Below are 20499 nucleotides of genomic sequence, written 5' to 3'. Positions count from 1 at the left end.
TGCACTCAAAAAAAATGACTTTGAATTTACTTTTTTTTTTTCATGAAAGTGTTGCACGAAATTAAATTATCTACATTCAGAAATATAATAATAGTAACATTTACTTATTACCTATAAGCAATGTCAACTTAACTATATTTTGCAGGATTTACTTCAATAACTTCAGTAACTTTAACTAAAATGAATCATGTTCTTTCTACTTAGGCAAATTATGTAGATTGCTATAAATTCAACTTTAGTTAAAACAACTCAAATTTGATGCCTTTCTGATGACATTTACTCATTGCTTGTAAGTTATGTCAGCTTAATTATATTTTGTAAAATTTCCTTGAAGTGTAATTTTAACTAAATTTAATCATGTTCATGCTATTTCTTTAAATGATGTAGATTGTTAAATAACTTTTTAGTAAAACTACTAAATTCTGATGTATTTCCAAATACTCATTGTTTATTATGTACAACAGCTTAATTATATCACAGAGCATTTATTAATGTACAATTTTAGAAAAACACCGAATAATAAGTAATAAAACAACTGTAGACAAAATAAAGCAAAGTAGTAAAAAAATAGACTAAATACTTCTCTAAAAGTGCACAGGTATCAATACATTATTGCTTGTCTTGCAGGCAACACAAGCTAAAATGCAACTTTACATACAACAATAAGCTTCAAATAGAACACTGCAATTATAAACACATTCACCTAAATGTGTGTGCCTTTAATCACAATTAATTAAGTCTTAAGTAGTGGCCCAGAATTTATGAAACAATGAAGTAAGATTCAGTAATTATGTAATGATAACACCAACCTTAAGTGCAACTTTACAACAACAGATATTTAAAATAGAACAGCACAATAATACAGTATTAAATGTTATATGACTTTGATGATAATTGGATATTGTATAATGATCAAAATAATGCCCCAGAAATAGTGCCTACAGAGTACAGCCTTCTTGTCAAAGCACTGCCTCTAGTTAGCACAACCTTATGCTGCTTGTTAGACTTTGCAAATTTAGGGTGAAAATTTATAGACCTCAAATTGTTCAAAAGACTACTTTGTACAGCTTTAGCAAAAAAAGACTAAAATTTAACTGCATGCTGTTTTAAGACAAATTGTTCCTAAACATGACCAGGATCTTGACATGTTGTATAGAAAATCACTGAAATGTCATTGAATTTTAAAAGAGATGTTGACAAATACAGCCATACTTGTTTCATGTGACTTAAGCATTGTTCAAAAGCCCATTGCTTTTCAATCAAAACAGAAGCTAGTGTGAAAAGTTCCATATATTTCCAGAATGGACAGCCTATTTTGACTATCCCAAGATTTTGTTCTCCAAACCAAGAATATTAGGGGAGAGCTTTGCACCATCCTTTGGCATGAGGAATGTACAAATTCATAGCAGTATTTCCACCCATTGTGCAGTCTGGTGCAACTGATTTGATGTTTCCTACAATAACGTTTCCATCAGCGTCAACGTCTTCATATTCTCCAAGAGTTCCACCCTCTTCTGATGACATAAATGCCCATTTCAGTGCTGTGCTGGTCTCTCAATATGTCTTCACCATGAACGTCCTACGAATTAAATCTTGTTATTAATACTAAACTCCATTGTACTCTTGCTCCATAAAGAGTAAGTTCAGTTTATTTCTCATTTGAGCTCTTCTAAATACTTCTAGGTATCTCCGACAGTTTAATATCAAATACTTATTTTACGATGAATATAAATAAAATCAGCCCCCATCTCCACAAAACTCCATTCAATGGTAAAATACACATTACAAAATGGATAGTTCGAGATCACCCTTCTCACATTAGCACCTACAATCTATGGTTGGTCCTAACATACTAACACATCAACGCCTCTTTTCGATTTGGATTTACTACACAGATGGGAGGGGGCTGGTTGTATTAAGCAAATGTTATAAGCAATTGATATAAGAACTGAGGTGCCTGGAAGACACACACAGTATTTAAAAGAGCACAAATACAAAATAAGATGAATTTACCTTAGTCAGAAATTAGAATTGAATTAGAATGATGGTGATGTGCTTAGGTCACATACTGACTTACCCTGTACTCCTTGATAAGAAATCCATCATCATCATCATTCAGGTGCCGACAAAGAGCTTTTATGATGGCTTCTCTTTTAAGGTGGACATTCTTCGCCTGCACATATTGATTGCACTTGTTAGAATATATCTTCAACTGTTTAAAAGGTACATTAACTTGACAAGAATACAAGGAACAGATAAAAGAAACATATGAACATCAAAATCCCAATCATCTTAGAGACTGAAAAATGATTACTCATTTGAACAATAAAACAAATAAATAAAAAGTAGCTTTACAAAACAAATAGCCTCATAGTTAAATATCAAATCTGGGTCATAAAAATGCACTTACCAGAGACTTAGAACATGCCAGAGAATCCTTTAAAACATGGCACTTAACAATCTTGGTAAGCCGTAACCTATAAACAAAGTGGGCATTTAAATAAAATTAAATGAAAGACCATGTTAACATTTTATCTTAAACATAAGCTTTACTTTAATGTTTTATTGCTTTACCTTAATGTTTTATCTCACCATGTGGAAGGACATAACAGTGCATTATTTTGGCTGAAATTTAATTGTCTTACAATAATATATATTATTTTACTCATTTGTTTTAATCCTGTGAACATTGTTTTAGTTTGAAACCAACTATGATATTTAAGTCACGTCAAGGTTCTTTTAATCAATATGGCTATCAGGATTCCCTGTCTAGGGTTTGTGCATTATTGAGCATCAAAATCAATGTATAATAATTACTTCTACCACTTAGCACTTGAAGACCATAATGTTTAACATAAATGCTGCTTGACTAAACATAAGGTAAACCCCTTTTGGTAACAATGACAGGGGAGTTACATGAGCAAAATACATTTGTGAGTGTGTGTGCACCATCTTATATACAAAATAATGTTCTGATTATAATAATGAGCAATGACACTCTGCTGTTATGTGGGCAAACATAAACCTCTTTTCCACTACAGAGCTTAACAGTTAGCATTAGCTTACTAATTAACAAGATAACGGATTCTATTATGCCGAACTAAAGCTCCACTGACAGTTCTGATAGAGCAAAGTCGAGCGATTGGTTTTGAAGGAACAGAAAGCTGAAATTAATCTTAAACCTGCTTCGTGGTGCTTGTAGCCTACTAGCTAAGTTAGCCAGCTAGCTGCTAACATTAACGTTTGCTTAGCTAACTAACGCTAGCTAGCTGCGCGAACGGTATCAGAGTCCAAGTTCGAACATCACATTGCAAACTTGGTTCATCGAACGGAGCATTAAGTGTTAAATGGACAAACGTTGAAATTAAACCAGTTAGCTGATGTCTGTAACCTACTAGCTGCCAACGCTATGTTTGCTAAGTTAACGCTAGCTACAATAGAGTTTGCAGGCTCCATATCCAAACCCCAGGCTCGGTGGAGCTAGCTAGCTAGCTAGCTAACCTAACTAACTAAGGTTGAAATTACACAGGTTTGTGGACACCTAGTACCCAAACATCAGATCCAAAATCACAGGCGAAGCGAGCACAGCCTCCTCCGTGGGAAAAGATTATTACAGGCCATGTCAAGGACACACAACTAGCTAACGCTAGCTAGGTCTGTTTACTTCGAATATGTGTTGAGCTGTGCCCCTCACAAACTTATGCTATGCTAGCCGTCCCTTAACTGTACGTTTCATCAAAGATATATCCAACGCTGCGTTGTGTGCGTCTACAACAGTCAAAACAATATTTTACCGTGTACTTGTACGATGACACAGCAGCTAAACGCACTCGTCTGCAGTGAACTTCAGAAAATGGCGCCGTTACTTAGCTAGCTAGGCTAGGTCAACAGTAACGTTAGCTAACGGTTGTGTTCATGAGCAAACTTAGTGAGGACCTCAAGTGACCTCAACATAGACAGATACTTATGAAGGACACATAATATTAAAACACTGAGCTTTGCAATTAAAACACTGCGATCAGCTTTAGTAAGTTTAGTGATTATTTGACTGAGTAACGTTATGTGTACTTTGAATATGCGTCGGTTTAAACTAACCTGGCTAGCTAGCTAAGTTAGCTAAGCTAGCGAATTTTAAGCCATGCTAAGTCCTCCCTTAACTTTACGTTTTTTGCCAATATTTTTCTGCGTAAATGTCATGAACATGTTATATGTCCATAATGACAAACAATAGACAATATACAATATCCTACCTTGTAAATGTAAGATGACAGAATTTCCTCAGGTAAGTCAAATCTTGCCAGAGCCGAGGTGTAGAAAATGGCTGCAGTCAGCTCGGGTAAAAGTTGTGCATGCGCACGCGCAGTTTCTACCCCTTGACACGACATAATTATTTCTAATTCACTTTAGGCATGTTTCATATGTTTAGTTTACTGGTTTTCAGCATTGCTTATTATTATTTAGTTGAAGCAAAAACACATTTAAATTGAGAAAAACATGCACAATTTTATTATGTAAAATTTACTAAGGGCCAAGTTCATTTTTTTCAGTGTGGTACTGCTCGCCTTTCACAATGTAGGGTAATTCAAAACCTAGAAATAAGGCAGTCTTTGAAATTTGTGGAAGCTTACAAGGCAAATGTGACATAGGCTACAATGAACTGCTTTTATCTGAAACGACTGGTAACCACAACCATTTCACACACGCACATACACATTTTCTAAGCCGCTTACCCTTCTGGGTTAGAATTTCAATATTCCTATTAAAAATCGGTCTAACCGTGTAAAAAATCTACTCTGAAAGTTATAAAGTCCCATGAATAAAATTGGAAATAGGATTTTTGAAGAACATAAAATGGAAAAAATGGAATATTTTTTCCCCATTTCTCCTCCTCATTCATCCATTTCTCTCTCATGAGTGGTGGGGTTTCCAAAGCAAAGTATCAAGGGCACGCTGTACAGTAAGACTACTTGAGGAGTGTCCCACGCAAAGCTCAATGAGCGCCTATGGCAAGATCTGAAAAGATTTATGCGGTTTCTCGCTGCAGTATGGTGACAATCGGGAGCACCCCCCGTGGCTATAAATGCTCTCTTTAATAGTCCTTGCATGCGCAGTCGTCGACGCTTTGCTGTGACTCTACGCTGAATTAGTCCGCATCGTTTGCAGACATCCTCTCTCGCGAGTGGGCAGGGACCTCAGGTAAGCATACTAAACCGTTTTTACTTTGTTCTCTGCTGATGCAGATTATCAACAGCAGCATAACCTGTATACGACATTGCACAATGTTCTGTGATGGAGAGAAATGGCATACAATATTGCCATTAATTTGCGTCTTCGACAGATGGTGAAAAACCCATCCCTAGGTACATTTTTTAGCCATTTTTTGCCGGAAATACAACGCTTTAATTCTGATCTTTGCGAAAAGTCAATACTGAATTCTGACAAACGCCAGCGGAACACTCTCATCATTCAACACGTAAATGATGAGAATAATATCGTCGTTATGAATGGACTTAAAGATGCTGCTAGGCGCATTGCTTCGTGGCTTTCAACGCGGAATGTCTGCTGTTGTTTCATCGTAAAGATGGTTTTCGAATGAATTTTAATAACGCATGTTTAGCATTTCGGTTCTCATTTTTCCAAAAAAGACAAGATTATGTTTTGGAAGTCAGCTTTTTTTACCAGTCATGCCACCGCCTCTGACCAGTCATGCTGTACGTTGCAAAACACAGTTTGCGTTCACTCGTGTACAATACAAAATTACATTTGTAGATGTGAAACGATTCAGGTATTTGGCTTTTATTTGTATAGGATGAACATTAGGAAGCAGGATGCTTTCAAGACAGCATCTTTCCTCTGTAAATAATTTCTTGGCACAAAAGAGGCGTCTCCGTGGCTGGGAGAGTAGAGGGACAAACACTTCGCTATAGGGTGCAAAAAATTTGTGTTAAATATCTGGAACGAGTGCTGTTAAAACAGCTTGAAAAGGAAGTGCGCAATAGCATCTTTGGGTAGTTTGGCATGTTCAATCACATATTTTGCCCTGGAGAAAACGCTTCAATGAAAAAACAGTAATCCTATCAAAACTGATATTTTATAACGTTTCACGACCTTGATCTAAGAAAAACATGATAAAAATGACTGAACAAAAACAACTATTGTATAAAAAGTAGATTACTAAATTATATGTGAGTTGTGAGGTTTATATGGTCTCTTTTGCTTTCAACCATTTCTTATAACTTTTTTAACATTATAGACTCAAAGCACTTTTGGAAATCAGAAACAAATTTAAAACACAGTAAGCATGCATCCTTTCCCAATTTAACAGAGTTGTGCTATATATGGTCCACCTACAAAGGAAATATTGATTTCAAACTTTCCTTTCTCTAAAGATAATTCTGGGCATCTTTGATATAATTATGAATGAAATGTGTAGGCATTATCATGTATAAAATATTTTTTATATTCCTTTACTTGTAAGTTATGATGTGCACGCTTCTATTTGTCTTGTCTATGCCTTCAAAAAAAAAAAAAATCAAAACTCTAAAACCATTTTGAATAACTGGAGTTTTGTAAAACAAATCATCAGATTATAAATATTGTGTTTTTTTCTTCTAAATGTTTCACTATTATTGGCCAGTGTGTCTTTAAGTACATAATGACTTGTGCTGAGATGTCAGTTTATATGGATTTGGTTAGAGAAGTTTAATACATAACAGTTAATAGCATTCTTAATGATTCAGTAGTCACTTTAATACAACGTGGAGTACAGTTCACTGTAAGTGTGATGGAGCTGCAGATTTCCCTCATTGAAAACATTTAGGCCTATGTCCTTCACAAAACATGGTAGATGCTTTCAAACATACTTTACCATATGAATACACAGTTTCTGCATGAAAGGCCAGCAGCTCAAGTAAAACCATAATCAAGCCATGAAATACATGGGTTCTGGTGGGTCCAGGATACTCCAATTAACCACTTAGACCCCCTGAATGTCTCAAATTCAAAATTCTGGGGGGTCCCTGGAAATGAAGTTAGCCTCTCTTTTAGAAAACAATAGACACTTAAATACAAATTCAGGGAAAAATAATTGTTTAGATGCTTCACCTATTAATCTGCGAGCTTCTGTCGTTGGTATTCCTAACTAACTAGAGATGCAACACTGGCCTGCCTCAGGGTGGCACTGTACCAAATTGTTTCACCCAGTTGGTCTTTCATAGCCTAGAAAGACTTTACAATATGCTGGAATACATTTGTAAATCTGAAAAATGTCCTAAGAGTTTGGTGGAAAAGAGTGAATCTTTGCTCATTTGAACTGATGACACAAGAGGAAATGTTCAAGATCAATTAATATGTAGAAGAAAGCATTACCAAACTTGAAAAACCATTTTCAGCAGAAGAATTTTTAAACCAAACATTTGCTGCCATTGAAGCTAGTATCAGTGCTGCTATGGCGAGTAAGTTAGCAGCCAGCCTGAGCTGGAGTAGCCAGACAACATGGGAGCCCCTGATGACCAGGGGGGTATTTTGCACACTGGTCATAGTGCTATGATTTTTGCTTCACTAAAGAGCTGAGCTTTTTGTTAGACTTGTTCACTCTCACTGTGATGAACTAGTTTTTCAACTAATGATCATAAACTTTGATTTATTCCAAACAGTAAAGTGCATTAGACAAGTAAATTGGCTATTTTCATACATTTTCAAATGTATTTGATAAATTCATGTACATACATTTATTTTTGTATGGTAGATTTCTGACCGCCCTTTGCGCCCACATACATCACATAGACATATGCATGCTACAGATTAAATTTGTGATTTCTGTTGTTTCTATTTATAAATAATGATAATCTTGAATTTTATTTGTTTATAAATAGAAATAACAAATTGTGAATGTGATCTAGTATCCATTTGCCTGTGTGTGGTGTGTGCACATGAGGGGCATGGCTACCCAAGGCATTTAGCTAACGTTAATGAAGACCTGGATGTGATTTGTGCCTGTCAGTTGGGGCCTATTTGAACTGGAGACTTGATAATTTTGATATAGAACAAGTTAAAAAGGCAAGTAATCATGAATGTATGTACACAGTGATGTGCAAATCCTTCAGCATGTAATGGAAGGCACATTGGATGCTAGTCTGTAAACTGACTTGCACATTAGCCATGATGTTAGAGATATTCATACAGTACCTCCACTGTCATTTTAGAAACATACTTTTACTGAAATCCCTAATGTCATGTTTATTATGTTTAGGGCACAAAAAAAGAAGCTGAGCCAACGTCTCCATGCATTCCATAAACTGCCAAATCTGTGCAAAATCATTTGAAAAAGAAGTTAGATTTGATGGGAGCAGTGTGGATGCTTGTCTCAAAGTCTGTCACACACAATGTGTGCCTGAAACACATAACCCACAATACAATTGCAATTTAAGTGTCCACTGTTAGGTTGAGTGAAGTTAACCCAGGACCTCATAGGCAATATCTTTCAAATTAGATAGACCCACCTACAGCAAAGCGGGACACCCATCAAAGTATTTGGACAGTGACACATTTTTTTTTGTAATTTTGCCTCTGTACACCACCTTAATGGATTTAAAAAAATTAAGCAGTCCGGATGTGTCAACTTTCAGCTTTAATTCAAGGGGTTTAACAAAAATATAGCATTAACAGCTTAGGAACTGCAGCCATAGTCCCTCCATTTTCACAGGCTCAAAATTAATTGGTCAGTTGACTAATAAACAGTTTCATGTCCAGATGTGGCCTGTTTCCTTGTTATTTCATGACACATTAAGGAGATAAAAGGTCTGGAGAAAAAATTTAGTGTTGAATATGCATTTTGCAGCAGTTCATGGGAGATTGATGCTATTGAAAGAGGCCATGATTAGGCTAACTATCAGACATATACTGGAAACTTTATGAGTCTTTGAGTCAACAAGACCACTGAATACAACTGGGTGATTACTGAATTCTTTTTGGTGAAGAAAAACCCCTTCACCACATCTAGTCAAGGACATTCTCGAGGAAGTTGGCAGGATGAATTCTGAAGTATATAGAGCTATGCTGGAAAACTGATAGGATGGTACTTTACAGTACAGATGGACAATGACCCAAAACATACCGTGAAAGCAAACCAAGAGCTTCTTGAGGCCAAAAATTGGAATGTTCTTAAATGGCTGAGTCAGTCACCTGACGTCAAAACATTGAGCATGATTTCACTTACTGAGGACAGAATTGAAGGCAGAAAGACTTACAAACAAGTAAGTCCTGGCAAAGCATCTTAAGAGAGGAAACTCAGCATTTGGTGTTGTCCATGGGTTCCAGACTTCAAGCAGTCATTGACTGCAAAGGCTTTGCAAGTTTTAAAAATAATCCTTGTATTTATAATTATATTAATTTTTCCAATTAATTTTTTTAATCTGTAAAGATGGATGGACTATTTGAAAAATGGCTGTAATTCCTAAACTGTTAATGTAATATTTTTGTTAAATCCCCTGAATTAAAGCTGAAAGTCTACACATCTTGACTTCCTCTTTTCAAATCCATTGTGGTGGTGCACAGAGGCAAAATTACAAACATGCATTCTTTAAATGCTTTAAAGAAACCTCAAATAACTTTTAAAGCTGTGATGCTGTAAACTTCATAATCATTTTTTCTAAATTGTGCCACTAAATCTTACTTCCAAAAGCTCATTGTTTTCACACTGTTCATTTCTTTCAATGTACTGATAAAAAAAAGTCTGTGTACGGAAGTGAGTGGAGTTGGCCGTGTGGATAGCTACTGAGAATGCAACTAACAAAATTCCAATATGTGTGGCAGGCTTAGTGAACAATAGTGATCATAAGGACTGTATAACTCCATGGCTGGAGTGTGTAAAGTTAAGAATAGCATTGTTAATGATTCTTTTATCTATTTTTCAAATTGAAACACAAGAAAAATAAAACATATGCAATAACTCAATATCTTTTAAATGAACCCAATAAAACACTATTTTGTCTGTCTATTTTGCTGTAGTGATGATAAAATTCTTTGAATGAGAGTGCTGATGAAAAAGGAAATAAAATAGAGAGTGCAAGAAAGAGCAAGTGCAATTGAGGGAGTTAGCTAAGCATATGGCTTGAGCACACAAGGTGGGGGAGGGGGTTCTATGAAAGGCCTGTGTTCCCATTTACTTACCCTCCTGACAAGTGAAGGAGAAGGCTCACCCCCTCAAGCCATAGAAAATAACAATGTTAACCATAACAGCTAGTGCCATTCAAGCATAAGATTGATAAGTTGATGTTGATTACTTTGATAACAAAACTTTTGGCTTTACAGCAGAATACGTTTGGTTTTGGCATGGGGTTTCGGTTCTTATGAACTGTTGTGGCTGATGATTTAGTACCCAGGAGTTTAGTCAAAGGGTCTGAAAAAGCAGGAATATATTGAGACAAGGCCATTTTGACCTTTGAATAACAGCTTCTAATAAAGTAACATAACTGTTTTCTGGTATTTAATTTGAGAAAATTATAATGCTAGGTGTGCTGCCCTATAAGCTACTAAATTGCTTCAGCTTGCTGCAAAGAGCTGCCCAATCTGCACACAACATTAGGTGCCATTTGAGCAAAAACAGAAAAAAATTGTCTGTTTAAAAACTTGTCTGAACAAATCTTATATTTCTTAATATATATCTTTTGTGGTAACAGATATTTAATTGCAGTTTTTCATCTTCCTCATTATTGCCTACGTTTCTGCTGCCTTTCATTTTGTTTCCAGCGTATGTTTCTATGCAGCTGTTTTCATCCTTCCTTTTGTTTTTTGTCTTTATTCATGCATTTTCTTGTCTTTCTGGGAGGTCAGCACAATATCCCCAACATGGAAGATTGACAAGATTAAAATTTTTTATGAACATGGAGGAATAAATGACTTTTGCATACAATTGTGTACATAACGTATACATTTCTGTAAAATTACTAGTGCAGTAAAAGGAATAAATTGCAGATATTTTAGCACAGTAACCTAGTGTCATCTAAGCATTCTAGAGTACATTCTAGAGTACAATAATACATCAAATTTGAGTTTGAAATATAGGCCAAATCTTAAGGCATTAAAAGCCATTTTCTTAGAATAAAAGTACAACCCTATCTCCCAAAAAGTTTGGGATGCTGTGCAAAATGGAAATAAAAACAAAATGCAATGATATGCAAATCACTTAAATCCTATATTTATTTGAAAATTGTACAAAGACAACATATCAAATGTTGAAACTAAGAAATTTAATTGTTTTTTGAAAAATGTATGCCCATGTTGAATTTGATGCCAGCAACACATTCCAAAATATAGCCGCAAGCGGCAATCTGCGGGGTCCAAGCACCTGGAAGACCTCGAGGAGTAAAGTAGTGGCCCCTGGTCGTAGACTGCAGCAGATCTTCAGATTTTTAAAGAAAGTTCTCCTTTTCCTATGATTAAGGCCACTAGCTGATACATCTGCTACAATCTACGCAACTCATTTTAACATCCATGACAGGGATTCGAACCCATGACCCTAGATTTCAAAGGCAGAGGCTCTAACGCTGAGCCACAAGACGTCTGTGGCAAAACTGCAGTTTTTGAAACAATTTATTGAAAGCACACAACAAGGAACCACGCACCATTTTAGGACAAAGTAGCAGCATAAACAAATTTCATGTCTCTGGACATTCTGGATTTTTAAGAAAGACCCTTCATTAAGATTAAGATAATTAAGCGTGTGTTCACAACAACTGCTACAGCACCATCCAACACCAGTACAGGGAATCAAACCTACGACCTTAATCTTCAAGAGGCCCACAGCAGACCTATTTTTTTGAGAGAATTTATCGGTCTAGAGCAATAAGGAACCTAGCACCACCCCATTGGGATATAGTTTCCACCTTGCAATTACTGTGACTATTGAGTAGTATAATTTCAACGAAATCATAATACACTGTCAGTTTGTCAGTTTGTATATTTGTGTCAAATTTGGTTATATTCAGACAATTATTGGTGTATTTTTAGCCTTTTATGGCAGAATAAGCCAATTCACACCAAATTATTCTAATCTTCAGCCACACTGTGCCTAAGTCATGATATTTTCAATATGATTGTTTTAAGAAAAATTTAATTTGGTTTAAACTCAAGAATTATTAAGAAATGTCTATTCTCCATCTTTTTTCAACCGTGATATTACTGAAAGTTTTTTAAGACTTGTATTTGCAAAATTGTTAGGCTTAGTGAAAAACATAACATTCAGAAATGCTCTTTGCTTAAAGACATACAGTAAAGCTTTCCATGTATATGTCAACAATGACGTGCAGTTACTGATTTGGCTCCCTCTGGTGGCCAGAGAAAAATCTGACCAAAATTTGCTGAAATCAAATTATAGGATTTCCTGTACAGTACAACCTACACATTATGCAAAGTGTTAATGTGTCATTAAGATGCATGATTTGAAACAATAATCATGTCTTTATTTTAATCTTAGACAGGAATAATTACATTTTAGATTGTTGGCAGTACATTGAGCATTGTAAGAGCCAACTTAAGCCAATTCACACTAAATCTCATAGGTTTCCTCAGCTGATTATTTGCAATGTATATATCAATTTTAGTCACAATCGGAGCATAAGTGACAGATTTGTGGTCCCTTGTTTCCGCACTGATTGATCCATAACTTGCAATAACATTGTACTTAAAAGCCAAGGTTTTTTAAATAATTATTGATCTTTAGACTTCGACAGTTGTTTTGAGACCAAGTTTGAGATGTTGCAAAAACATTGCAGCAAGCAATATGAAAACATCAGTTTTCAAACTCTGATGATTTACAGAAAAACAATAGAGTTTTTTAAAAGACTTGTATAAGCAAAATTGCTTGGCTCAGTGGAATACATAAAATTCAGAAAGTTCCTTTGCCGCAAGATAGATGTTGCAAAGACTATGACCATAAGTATGTTTGAAGTCATAATTTGCATTTAATGCTGATGCTCCCTCTGCTGGGCAGAAAAGATATTACCCTTATTAATTATGTGGCCATCCTGGCTTTAACTCAAATTTCCACATTTCCTGTGCAATTTTGGAACAGACATATAATTGCAATGTTTTAGAGATGTGTAATTTAAAACCATTATCTTTTCTTTATTTCATTCATAGAAGTATATAATGACATTTTAATAATTATGCACTAGATTAAGTATTGTAGGGGCTTATGATAATCAATTTAAATGAAACTTTGCATGTATCATCAGAAAACAGTAATGTACAAGTTTACCAAGATTTATCACAATCACCTAAAAACTAAAGAATCTATAGCCCCCTAAGTCAGAAAAGGCCAGGCCGAACAGATTCATTGGTGTCTCATGGCTGTTCTTTGCAATAAAGTCAAGGTTTTTTTGATAATTATTTACCTACGGACTACACTGATTGTTTTAAGACCAAAATTGAAACCACCAATCCACAGACTAGTTCGAAAAGCTCAATTTTCAAACATTGATCAATCAAAGAAAAACTTTACAGAATTTTAAAAGACTTTTATTAGATAAAATGTCTTGCTCAGTGTAAGCAATGATATTTATTGATTTATTTTGATATATGATAAAATTTATAGGACTTATTCTTGTTTATACTCTATAGCACCACCTCATGGCCAATTGAGGTCAAACTTTATAGCCTATTAGAGATTGCCTATATGGACACATGATATAATTTTTGTGATGATTGGCCAATGCTAAGCCCTCCAAATGCCTGTTGAAAGCTTATTGGCCAATGGCGGCCACATTTGTCAAATGATTCAATTGTCCTTAATAGATCTTGTAAATATTAGGCCATGGATACAGCATGCAAAGTTTCAGCTCAATTAGCCAAGCGGTTGCTGAAAAACAGATTTTTGGCTGTTATAGCGCCCTCTATTGAGGAATTGGTATCAACCTTGGTGGGCTTCCACAGAATCATGTGGGGTACAGGACTGTTAAGTTTGATGTGAATTGGCCAAAGCATTCTCGATCTGTAGCCATTTATGTTATGTTTTTTTGATATTTCTTGACCTCCAGACTCCCCTGAACATTTTGAGACTAATATTGTGTTGATATCTTGAAAAATCTCAGACTAGTAGAAAAATGTAGATGTCACATATTTTGCCAATTATGATGATAAATTTGGGGGTGGAGCTAAAAACTTGCAGTGGTGTGTTGATGTAGAATAAAGCAAGGATTATGCACAAGCAATTTTGAGGTTAGCCCCCATGGTTCAGGAGATATGGGCAAAAACGTAAAATGTTGCTCTATAGCGCCACCATCAGGCCAACTGGGGTCATTTCAGTTGCCTGAGTAGTGGGGGAGGGATCTACACCTACCCTCTAAGTTTGGTCTTTGGATGACTTACAGTGTCTTCTTCACAAACCGTTTTAGGGCAGAAAAAGAATAATAAATATAGCCGCGAGCGGCAATGAGCGGGTTCAAGCATGCAACAGCAGCATGGGCCCTTCTGCAGGTTTAGCCCATTAGGCCTAAAAAGGCCTCAAGCTTTTGGTTTAGCCCATTAGGCCTAAAAAGGCCTCAAGCTGTGGGTCTTATTCATAAGCAGAGTGAATAGAACTGAAAGGAACTCAGTTCATCAAAAGATCTTAAGTTGCCTTAAACAATGAGTAGAGGTCTTTAAACACATTATAGGTTTACATTCATATGTACTGATCTACACCGGTTTGTAGAACATCCAAGAGGTCGTCAACATAGATGTCAAAACTACATGTCTAATGGCAGCATTTCTCACATAGTAGCACTTGCACAGTGGATTGGTTCTATATTTACCCTTTGATTTGATGTAGGCCACAGTGAGGCCTAATGCACTCATAAGGCGCAGTAATGGTGTGAGGAGCTCAGTGAAAGTGGGTCAGAATTTGTCAGAAGGTTTCAATATGGTAAGATTATTGATCAGGGACCATATACGAGGCTGTAAACTAAGTTTTGAGTAGACTGACCTTTTGACCTTTGTATAATAAGTCTTTGTATAATGTAGACTCTGAATGAATAAACCAAAATAAAAGACAAGCAGTACAAATTTTCAAATAACATGTAATTAGAAAGTTGTTCAGGTCACTGAACTGAGTCAAATGGCCCCAATTATTTGTCTGCAGACCTTGTAATAACATTGTAATAGCATTTTAATTGATTTTCAAGTGTTTTTGAGTGCTGAAGCGCCCCCTAAAGGCCAATCTGGACCAAACTTGGCATCCTCCATTATAGTCTTCAGTTGCACAAATCAACCAAGAATGGACATGATCTGACCAATGGCTGTTGAGTTATAGCAAATCAAGCTAGCAATGCCATGGTTGCAGTAGTTAATTGATTAATTTTCAATACACTCAGTAGAAAAGTCAAAATGTTTTTGATAATTATTGAGGATCAGTGTCTTCTGAATCTTAAGATACTAATTTGATGATAATTGGCAAAACATCCTGAGACTAGTTCGCAAGAATAGGTTTTTCACATTATGCAAATTAGCTCAAAAACTAAGGGGCTGGGGCTAAAAGTGACTAGATGCACTTGTTCAGTACATCCCAAGGAATCAGCAGAAAAAGGAATTTTGTCTCTATCTCACTCTGATCAAAATATGAGTAAAGTTGAGAAAGATGAAAAGTTGAAACATAGGGCTAAAGTAAAGTATGAGCTCAGTGAAAGTGGGTCAGAATTAGTGAAAAGGCCACAATATGGTATGATTCTTGATCAGGGACCATATCCAAAGATGTTTACCAAGTTTTGGTCAGATTGACCTTTTGACCTTTGTATAATAAGCCTTCGTATAATGTAGTCTTCGAATGAATAAGCCAAAATACCAGACAAACAGTACAATTTGTGACAGAAGATGTACTTAGAAAGTTGTTCAGGTGAGTGACCTGAGTCGTATGGCACCATTTGTTTATCTGTCGACCTTGTAATAACATTTTAATAGCATTTTAATTGATTTTTAAGTGTTTTTGAGTGCTAAAGCGCCCCCTAAAGGCCAATCTGGACCAAAATTGTCAGACACCATTACAGTCCAAATTTGTAAAAGTCCTTAAAGGTTGGACATGATCTGACCAATCACTGTTGAGTTATAGCTAATCAAGCTAACAATGCCATGGTCACTGTAATTAATCGATTGATCCACATGACCCTGAGTAGAAAGGCAATATGTTTTTGATAATTATTTACCTAGAGATGCCAAAGAATTGTTCTAGACCAAGTTCGAAAAGATTGGATCAAAATCCAGGGACAAGTTCGAAAAGTAGGCTTTTTAAACAGTTACCGATTACAAAAAAACTATGCAGTTTTGTAATAAATATTCATTTGCAAAATTGTTTGGAATAATGTACTACATATGATATACAAGGACTTTCAAGCAAACTTGTAATAAAATAGTAATAATATGTAATAATATGTTGATTTTTATGAATAGCGCCCCCCAGTGGTCAAATGTTTTGAAACTTGATTGGTTGTTAGAAATTGGCTTTATGTAGAGGTCATTCAAGTTTCATGATGATTGGTCAATGTTAAGCCTGTCAAAAGACTGCTAAATGCTGATTGGCCGATGGCGACCATATACTTCAATGAATCAAATTGTCCTTATGGATTCCGTTATAGTCTGGCCACCAGATGGTATCTGCAAAGTTTCAGCCTGATCGGATGTAGGGATGCTGAGAAACAGCCATGTAGCATTAATTCCGCCCCCTAATTACTAATGCACACAAAAATCGAATGGCAACCTCAGAATCTTCTCCCAAATGTGTCTGTCAAGTTTGAAATTTTTTGGCTGAAGGGTTGTTGAGTTACAGAATTTTCAATTAATTCTGAATTATTTTGAATTTATCCAGAAGGGTTCATTTGCATATGATAACCATGTTGTTTACAAGTCAAAATGTTTTTGATAATTATTGAGGTTCAGGCTCTTCTGAATTTTTTGACACTAAAGACATGAGGATTGGGCAAAAACTGTAGGACTAGTTCGCAAGTAGTTTTCGCATATTTTGCAGTATTGCGAAAAAATTTTCTGGGCGGAGATTGACGAACCAAATGGCAAAGTTGTTTGATTGGACCCATAGAACCAGGAAAAAAATATGGCTTAGCTGGCAAAAATCTGGTTTAGGAGTTATTAGGCAAAACTGATTTTTCTGCGCTGTAGCGCCCCCTTGTGTCCGACTGGGCTTATTCCTTGCGCCTGAGTAGCGGGAGGGACTACTACCTATTGACCAAGTTTCATGTCTCTAGGACCTGCGGTTTGGGCTGTGCGTTCCGTTTCAGGGAAGAAAAATAATAAGAAAAATCTTTACAATTCCAATAGGGTTCAATGCATTGCATGCTTGAACCCTAATAAGAAAAAGAAGAAAAATCCGAGCAAAAGCAATAGGGTTCCATGCACCTAAAGGTGCTTGGACCCCTAAAAAGTTGGGACGGGGCAACAAAAGACTGGTAAAGTTGTTTAATGCTTAAAAAACACCTTAAGGTTAATCGGCAACAGATCAGTAACATCACTGAGTAGAAAAAGAACATCCCAGAGAGGCCGAGTCTTTCAGAAGTTAAGGGGAGGGGGCTGACCACTCTGTGAAAGACTGTGTAGGCAAATAGTGCAACAATTCAAGAATAATGTTTCTCAACGTAAAATAGAAAAGAACTTGGGGATTTCATCATCTACAGTACATAATATCATTAAAAGATTTAGACAGGAAGGTTCCGGAGGAATCTTTGTATGCAAAGGACAAGCCCGAAAACCAATATTGGCTAGCCAAGATCTTTGTGCCCTCAGGTGGCACTGGATTAAAAACAGACCTGATTCTGTAGTGGAAATCACTGCATAGGCTCAGGAACACTTCTGAAAACCACTGTCAGTTCATCACTGCATCCATAAATGCACTATGCAAAGAAGAAATCATATGTAAACAGGTCGTTTGAGGTGGACTAAGGCGAAGTGGAAAAGTGTTCTGTGGTCCAATGAATCAAAATGTGAAATTCTTTTTTGGAAATCATGGACACTGCATCCTCTGGGCTAAAGGCTTGTTATCAGCATACAGTTCAAAAGCCAGCATCCGTGATGGTATGGGGGTGCATTAGTGCACATGGCATGGGTGACATATCTGGCATATCTGTGAAGGCACCATTAATGCTGAATGATATATACAGGTTTTGGCAACAAGTGTTGCCATTCAGACGATGTCTTTTTTAGGAAAGACCTTGATTATTTCAGCAATACAATGCCAAACTACATTCTGCACATGTTACAACAGCATGGCTCCATAGTAAAAAAGTTAGGGTGCTAAAGTGGCTTGGCTGCAGTCCAGTCCTGTCACCAACTGAAAACATATGGCACTTTATGAAATGAGAAATACAACAAAAGAGACCCTGAATTGTTGAGCAGCTAAAATCCTATAGCCTAATCATCATCTAATCCTAAGTTAGAATGGGAAAATATTTCACTTTCAAATTTGCAGCAACTGGTGTCCTCAGTTCCCAAATGCTTACAGAGTGTTGGTAAAAGAAAAGGTGATGTAGTACAGTGGTAAACATGCCCCCATCAAAACTTTTTTGGAACCTGTTGCTGCCATCAAATTCAAAATGGGCATATATTTTTTTCCAAAAACAATAAAATTTCTCAGTTTTAGCATTTGATATGTTGTCTTTGTGCTATTTTCAAATTAATATAGGGTTTAAATGATTTGCATATCATTGCATTTTGTTTTCATTTACATTTTGCACAGATTCCCAACTTTTTTGGAAATTGGGTTGTATTTATAAATATTTGAAAAAAAAACTTCTTTAACAACCATTTTAACCCCAATTTCTTTTTAGGAAAAGACTCTCATGACTGAGCAGAGTACTATCTTGTAGATCTACTTTTTGGTTTGTTCTTTACATTTTGCAATAGAATTTGTTCCTTTTTAGAGAAGTTAGGTTTCTGGACAGCGGTTTTTCTGATATTTGCATTCAACATTTATATTTGAAATACAAATCATTTTGCCATTTGATGGTCTTGGAAAAAAAGGCATGTTTTTTCCACTGTTTTTTTTTGTTCTCCACTATACTGTAACATTTTATTGTACACTATTATAGTATTTTCAAAATGCTTCCCACTAAAAGTGGGAACAAGTCACTAAGTTGCAAGCAACAAGTTAGTCTTCAACTCAAGATCCAAGTCAAGATAGTCGAGTCTCATGTCAAGTCCCGAGTCAGTACAGGCGGGTCTCAAGTCGAGTCCCAAGTCAGTAGTCCTTATCTTTGAGTCCTAAACAAGTCAGTATGCATTCTAAGCTAATTTAAAGCCATAACATTGAATAAAGGTAACAATAATACAGGCTTTTAACAACAGCATGTTAAAACAGCATGTTTAACAGTGCGTGGCTATATATTAATTTTTCAAAAAAAAAATTTATACTTCCAACAAAATTAATGGTACATAGATAACCACACTCTTAAAATGGATGGTTCTTCAAGGGTTAGAAAATAGTTCTGAAAACACTCAAAGAACTCTTTGCATGGTTAAAGTGCTCTTTGCATCATGAAAGGGTTCTTAAGAATGTGCTGTAGATGGTTCTATATAGAACCTTTTTGAAAAGAATTCTACATAGCACCCAAAGGGTTCTTCTATTGTTACGATGTCAAGCTTGTAACAATAAGAGAACCATTTTGGGTGCTCTATAGAACCCTTTTCAAAAAGGTTCTATACAGAACCATCTACAGAACATTTTCCGTTAATCTGAAGAACCAATTAATAATGCAAAGTGTTCTTTGAGTGTTCATGGTTCTTTTTAGAACTATTTTCTTTACCAAAGAACCTTTGAAGAACCATCCTTTTTAACAGTGCATGACAGACATACTGGTATACACAAAGAGTAGTGCACTACACATGAAAAGAATTTTAAAAGTAGTATTGAACTTAGGTGGCACGCTGGTGCGGTGGATAGCGCTGTCACTTCACAGCAAGAAGGGCCTGGGTTTGATTCCCCAGGGTCCTTTCTGTGTGGAGTTTTCCATGCGTCTGCGTGGGTTACCTCTGGGTGCTCCACAGTCCAAAGACATGCAGTAAGGACACACTAAATTGCCTCCTGGTGTGAGTGTGTGTGTGGATGTATATGTCTATCTGCCCTTCGATGGACTGGCAATCTGTCCAGGGTGTGTCTTGCCTTCAGTCCACCCAGATAGCAAGCATATATCAGTCCGCTGGCTTGATAAGGTTGGCACCCCGCTGAGTGTTTGCCACCACTGGTCCACATTCGGACCACCCAGATTACTGTCCTGCACACAATCTTTAACTAGTTCTTCAATCTCCTCAAGCAGATTTTAAATGCACAGAGACTTTTATTTTAGAAAATAAACTTTATTTCTAAGACAAATATTACAAACAACTGAGAGAAAAAAATAATGACTAGGCCTGATATAAAATTTTTTATAGAAAATGTTGTTGCTGACCCTGTGCTAGATTAAAATTATTTACTAAAGTAATTTACAAAGTATAACTAAAGAAATGAAGGAAGGGAAAATCAGTAAG

At 36.1% G+C, this 20499-nt stretch overlaps 1 protein-coding gene and 1 long non-coding RNA gene across 2 annotated transcripts in view; one reads left to right on the top strand and one right to left on the bottom strand.

Annotated features, from left to right (window-relative positions):
• Positions 1–519: 519 nt before the first annotated feature.
• LOC118827422 lies at positions 520–4349 on the bottom strand. The gene is made up of 4 exons (XR_005008862.1): positions 4251–4349; positions 2411–2477; positions 2078–2173; positions 520–1579 (listed from the first exon to the last, which is right to left on the bottom strand). It is a non-coding gene; the product is annotated as an uncharacterized LOC118827422 (long non-coding RNA).
• A 624-nt stretch (positions 4350–4973) lies between these two features.
• The window catches only part of rph3ab (rabphilin 3A homolog (mouse), b), a 61570-nt gene continuing 46044 nt past the window's right edge, over positions 4974–20499 (top strand). The window contains exon 1 of the mRNA XM_036598578.1: positions 4974–5196. The gene's annotated coding sequence lies outside the window, so the exon portion shown is untranslated. The remainder of the gene's footprint in view (positions 5197–20499) is intronic.

The sequence above is a fragment of the Colossoma macropomum genome, unplaced genomic scaffold, assembly GCF_904425465.1.
Source record: "Colossoma macropomum unplaced genomic scaffold, Colossoma_macropomum, whole genome shotgun sequence".
In the NCBI taxonomy this organism is placed as follows: Eukaryota; Metazoa; Chordata; class Actinopteri; order Characiformes; family Serrasalmidae; genus Colossoma; species Colossoma macropomum.
Note: the sequence above shows the minus strand (reverse complement) of the source record. Positions and strands in the feature narration are given on the sequence as shown.